Source organism: Dioscorea cayenensis, chromosome 18, assembly GCF_009730915.1.
Source record: "Dioscorea cayenensis subsp. rotundata cultivar TDr96_F1 chromosome 18, TDr96_F1_v2_PseudoChromosome.rev07_lg8_w22 25.fasta, whole genome shotgun sequence".
In the NCBI taxonomy this organism is placed as follows: domain Eukaryota; kingdom Viridiplantae; phylum Streptophyta; class Magnoliopsida; order Dioscoreales; family Dioscoreaceae; genus Dioscorea; species Dioscorea cayenensis.
Genome location: NC_052488.1, coordinates 3,494,952 through 3,501,354, shown reverse-complemented (window position 1 = coordinate 3,501,354; position 6,403 = coordinate 3,494,952). Strand labels below are relative to the sequence as shown.

Genomic DNA, 6,403 nt, shown 5'->3' with positions numbered 1-6,403 from the left:
TGAAATAAAAAGCTCTTGTATGAAGCAATCATAGCGGTTTGTAAGAATTATGATAAATTGTTAGCTTAATGGTGTATAAATAGTGTTGTCCTTCAACATTCAATAGATAATTCTACATTTATGATAACATATTTCCCAAATCAGTGAGGTTTTGGGGCTAGGCATATAACAAAAGAATTTCAATCTCTATTACAATTGTACTTTTTCCTATTTATTCGATTTTTCTATTGAAAAAAGTACAATTGATAGGAAAAAAACAACCATCTCATAAATTAAATATATATATACTCTAATGAAAAGAAAAAATAATACTTATAACCCCGTAGCATCTGTCTATTGCTAATTCTTTTGTCTATAGACAGAATTATTACTATAGATAAAAGACAAAAGAATTGGTATTCCACATACCGAAACATTCAATACAATGTTTTTTAATGCATGGTGAATATTTTGATAACTTAAGTTAATATAAAAAATTCTAGAACTGACCAATTATAATGCTTAAGGAGTTCTCATCTATTTAATAATAGGTCTTGCAAAGAATTAAAAAATGTGTTTTAGTTTTTAAATAATAAAAATTTAAAAATATTACTAACGAATTGAAGGGAATACATAGAAGATTAACTTGTTTGGAATATGTGTTTTTCAATAAATAATAGTTTAAACCTTAATTGTTTTTTAATATTCATATATGATTGTCTTTTGTTGTGGTTAGAGATAATTGGGATGAATTGAATTTTGAATTTATAGTGATAATTTACCTATAATGAGTTTTGCTTAAAGATTAATTAAAACAATGATCATGATAATTTAAGCAAATTATGAAATTGAGTTAATCCATAAAAAAAGAAAAAAAAAATTCTTCAATGCAACATATAAAAAATAAACTAACAAATTTCTTAGTATAAAAACTATTTTAAAAAAATATTTCAAATAATTAATATTTTAAATGGCCCTGTTGGTTCCCATCCTTTTACATATATAATTACATTAATACATCATTAACTTGTCTATTTAATTATAATATTCATTTCGATACTTATATTTTTAAGAATATTAATCAATACAATCACTTAAACAAAAGTGGTTGTCATTGTCACAATTAGTAAGACAATAAAAGTATTAAAATAAGTTTTTTTTAGTAATTCCATATCGCGTATCATGTCAGTATGGCAAATATTAAAATAAACCTATTTTATCTCCTCATCAAACACAATTGATCTGTCACTTCGGCAGTTTTCTCTCCTTTCATTTAAGAATTATATATTGATACATGAAGATAAATAGATATATGAATAATTGGGGGAAGATGTGTTCTTAAGGGGTTGATCATGTATTATGGTAGAATTTTTATGCCCCATGTATCTAGCAAAGTTAATAAGTTGCGAGAAAATTGATAAGCTACAGTAATTAATACACCTCCAACTCTTAAATGGGTTAGTCTATTATCAAATAAATAAATAAACATATATAGAAATATGCAGGGACGGAACCAAAACTTGATGGTAGAGGGGGCTGAAACCTAAAGGCAAAAAAAAAAAAAGTAAAAAAATAATATAACAAAATAGTTATTTTAAATGATCAATAATGTCCTAATATAATCAAAATTTGAATACACATATTTAAAAAATGTAAAGTATAATTTAAAATTTTGTTATTACCGATAGAAAATATATGAGATTTTCAATAATTCAACAAATAAAAATACATCTCAAGTTTGTATTTTTTTTTTAAAAATATGGTAAAATTGATCCTCCTCACTACAAACAACCAAACTATTGTTTATAAAAAAACTTTTGTTGTTTCACTCTAGCATATATGGTACATTATAACATATATGTATATATGTTAGGCCTCATGATCAATTCAAACTTTTGTTAAATTACTAAAATTTGTATATAAGATTTATTTTATTAAAATTTTGAAATAACAGTAATATTTAAATTTAAAAATAAAATGTGAAAAAAAATGCAAAATTTGTATATAAGATTTATTTTATTAAAATTTGAAATAATAGTAATTTTTAAATTAAAAAATAAAATGTGAAAAAAATGCACCAAGTGGGTTTGAACTTGGGTGGATCAAAAGATCCCAAACCTTATGGATAAACCCACTAACCACTCAAGCACACCCACACTCCACACTCCTCATTTTCATGTGTCCAAATATTGTATTTCACATGAAATTAAGTATAGAAAAATCGAAAACCACCAAATCTTATATTGTTTAAAAAATATTTTCTCCGGGGCCGAGAGGGGCTTCAGCCCCTGCTAGCCCCCCTTTGGTTCCGCCCCTGGAAATATGTTATTCAGTCTCCAGTTTCATAGATTCTATATTAGGCACTCGTAATGTATATATATATATATATATATATATATATATATATTCACTTTTTATATAACCTGTGTTGAACATCAAATTCCACCCAAATCAGCCAAACTCATTTAGATTTTAATTTTAAATTTTTAAAAAAATAGAGCCATTAATTCTGCTGTAGCGCAGATCACATCTATAAAATGGATGTCCAAATACAATCAAAATCTTTATTTTTGTTTGGATCGTGGCGAGTACTCTAATAATATTCAAATCTTATATAATATATTGAATCATGAATAAACACATCAATTAAAAAAAATTGAGCTTAAATGAACAAATTCCTCAAAAGAAAATAAAAGAATAAAAAAGCATTAATAAAATTAGTTCAACTTCTTTCTGGGAAGCTTTTAGACTCTCATTCATGAGCCAACGCAAGAGTGCTCCACTGTGTGACATGCCTATATCCAACATGAATTAGCCTAAAAAAATAAGGCTCCAGAGGTATTCCTGATCCCACCCAATATATCATTTTCCTATATGTAAAAATGGTCAAGAACTTTAGTAGTAAGCATGGAATCATAAGTCCAATAGCTCAGTGTTAAGGAGTATAATCCGATCAATTCCACTAAATTCTTATTGGTGATGGCGATATGATCTTTTCCAAACGAGACTTGCTTGAGATCAATGAAAAACAACTTGATTTCAGAGGACAAATTAGGGATGGGATCCCTAAGTCTTATGTAGATTGGAGATGTGTAGGTTCGAGTGCCAGTATTGTATTTCTATTTGTTTATTTTCAAAATTACTACCTATCTTTAGTATTTAATTCAAAATAATTTGTTAACACCACTAGATGTCTAATGGAAGTCACCATGAGTAGTGGGTGAGTGGAGCAAGATCGAATCCTTTGTGCCATAGTACTGTGCAATACTATGAAAATATACTACATATATATTGTAGAAATATTATATCAGTGTTGTTCACCCACTAGTTATTTATTAGATCCCTTGTGGGAGGAGCCATATTCTCCACCTCTCCAGAGTTGTAAGCAGTGGCGGACCCAGAAATTTGGTCCAACGCAGGCTTAAATAAAAGGGATCACGACAACCATAAGACCATGAGAGAGCGAAAGTCATGAGGCTAGGAGACAATGAACCCAAAACAAAAAAGAAAAATGGAGATAACCAACACAAAACAAATAACTTGGGTTACCTCCCAAGAAACACTTGTTTAACATCACTAGCTTGACGTACCTGTTATTCTCTTACGAAGGTTCGTGAAATCGAGACCTCTCTGGGCCACCTGAGACACAATTGCATATATATGAAGGCAACATGTTAATTAAATGGATCTCACTAAATGCCTGAGTGCCAACATGGTTAGGGACGTGCGGTTCGAGCGGTGTAGTGAGTGTATTCTTCTTTTTGCATGTTACCTTCTTCCACCACTTCTTCGTCGGGGAGATTTGCCTCTCAGGTGGCTTGGAGTCTGTGCAGACTAACACTTCAAGACCCTGGACTTCCTCTATTGCCAAACCCGGTTTGTCTTCATCAAATGGGATGCCCTCCAAAAGGTCATTGAGTTCATTCTTCAAGAATGTCTCTTGCATAAAATCAAAAACAACCTCATCAACCACATCAACAAAATAACAAGTATCATCAAAAACCATCATATGTCGCATGGAGTCGTGAAACCTAAATGTGGTTTCTTCATCACCGACTCAAAGAGTCATTCGACCATCTTTCACATCAATGAGAGCTTTGGACGTCGCCAAGAATGGTCGTCCTAGGATTAACGACACCTCCACTTTATCGTCAATATCCAAGATGACGAAATCCACCAGAAATATAAATTTGTCCACCTTGACTAAAACATCCTCAATTATGCCCCATGGTCTTCGAATGGATCGGTCTGCCAATTGGAGAGTCATGTTTGTAGGTTTAGGCTCCTCAAGATCCAAGCTCTGGAAAATCCTGTACGGCATCAAATTAATACTTGTCCCAAGGTCAGCAAGTACCTTTTCATCGACCAAACCCCCAATCATGCATGGAATAATAAAAGCCTCTAGGATCCTTCTCCTTCTTGGGGAGTTTGTTGCAAAGCAAAGCAGAGCACTCCTCACTCAGTGTTACTGAAGATACAACCTCCAATTTCCTCTTGTTGGTGAGCAATTCTTTCATAAACTTAGCATACCTAGGCATTTGGGCTAGAGCTTCTACAAATGGAACATTAATGTGCAAAGTCTTGAACATGTCTAGGAACTTTTTTTATTGCTCATCATGTTGGTCTTTCTTTGCCTTAGAGGGGAAAGGAAGTTTTCGCTGATATGCTGGGACTAGAGTTTTGTTCTGTGGGGTGTTGTCTGTGTCAGAGATCACCACTGGTTCAGCAATTGTCGGTTTGTGTTCCTTCTCATCAGGATCTTGTAGTTGCTTTCCACTTCTTAAGGACACACCCTTCAATGACTCTTTCGGGTTAGCCACCGTGTTGCTTAGAAGGGTCCCCGGTAATCTTTCTTCCAGTAACTTGGACATTTGAGCCACTTGATGTTCTAAGTTCCTCACAGTTGCATTTGTATTTCTAATCATCTTTTCATGATCGGCAAAATGGGTGTCAGCACTCTTGATGAATCGAGCCATTAAACTAGTGAGATCATTAGCAGAATCAGAAGATGATGAAGGCTGTGATTGTGATGCAACCTGAGGTGGGGGCTTGTACTGCTATTGTGTTGCTTGACTTTGTCCCGGCTGACTCCATGAAAAATTTAGATGATTCCTCCATCCGGTATTATAAGTGTTGCTATATGGATTATTTTGGTAATGACGATTCTGACCAAGGAAATCCACTTGCTCAATTTGCTCTGCACTTACATCACCAGTAGGTGGGAAACTTGAGTAAAATGAGTGGCTGAAATTATCCTGAATGGGCCCCGAGCTTGAAGATGGGGATTGCATGTTGTCTAACATTTTTGATATTGCTTCAACCTGTGCTACAAGAGTTGTGATGAAATCCACTTGATAGATACCGGCGGATTTCGCTGGTTTGTTCCCTTCAGAACTCCATTGATACCCATTGCTGGCCATCACTTCAATCATTTTTGTGCATCACTAGGTTGCTTGTTACATAATGAGCCCCTGACGGTTGCATCAAGCATCTGTTTGGTAGAAGTGTTTAGCCCGTTGTAGAAAATTTGTATTTGCATCCACTCAACAATTCCATGTTGTGGGCATTTCCGTAGCATCTATTTGTATCTTTCCCATGTTTTATACAATGATTCGGACTCCAACTGACCGAATGAAGAGATATCACTTCTGAGCTTAGTGATCTTTGCAGGAGGAAAGTATCTAGCAACAAATGCTTCGGAGACCTATTTCCATGTGGTAAGAGACCCAGGTAACAAGGAATTTAGCCACTAGTTGGCCCTTCCTCGCAATGTGAATGGGAAGAGTCTCTGGAGAACTACCTCCTCATAGATGTTGCTCGCCTTATATCTCCAAGAAATTTCTGAGATACTCATATGGGTCTTCATCCTGAAACCCGTCAAATTGACACATTTGTTGAACCAACAGGATGAAATCAAAATGTAAAGTTTCATTTGAAAGTGAATGAAAAATACTAACTGAGTAAAAAAACGTTAATGCGATAATAGTGCAAATATGTAGTAGTTTGCTTCTCAAGCCTTGGATGACCACGGACCAACATACTATCTTCCATATTATTTGCCATCTCAATGCCACTTTCAACACAAAATTCTAAAACATCAGCTAACAATTCATCACATCCATCATCTCTCAATGATTGCAACTTAAACTTGACATCTTCAACCATGTCTAAAGTATTCATTATATTTTGATTTTTCTCTTGCAAGGTTTGTGAAAAGCCATTTGTTATACCCAACACCTTTTTCATCAAAAATAATATGAACACAAATTCAAATCCTTCCATACGATCAATCAAACCCAAAGCTACACCTTGTTGGTCAAGGTTAGTTCCATCATCATGAACATTTCCAACAACATCCATTACCGTTGGTCACATCATTAGAAGACGAAATATTATATAATAATGAGACCCCAATGTGTGTCCC

The 6,403-nt window shown here is 33.7% G+C and overlaps 1 non-coding gene across 1 annotated transcript; it reads left to right on the top strand.

Annotated features, from left to right (window-relative positions):
* The first annotated feature begins 5,528 nt into the window (after window positions 1–5,528).
* On the top strand, window positions 5,529–5,635 carry LOC120283180. The gene has a single exon (XR_005543179.1). It is a non-coding gene; the product is annotated as a small nucleolar RNA R71 (small nucleolar RNA).
* The last annotated feature ends 768 nt before the right edge of the window (window positions 5,636–6,403 follow it).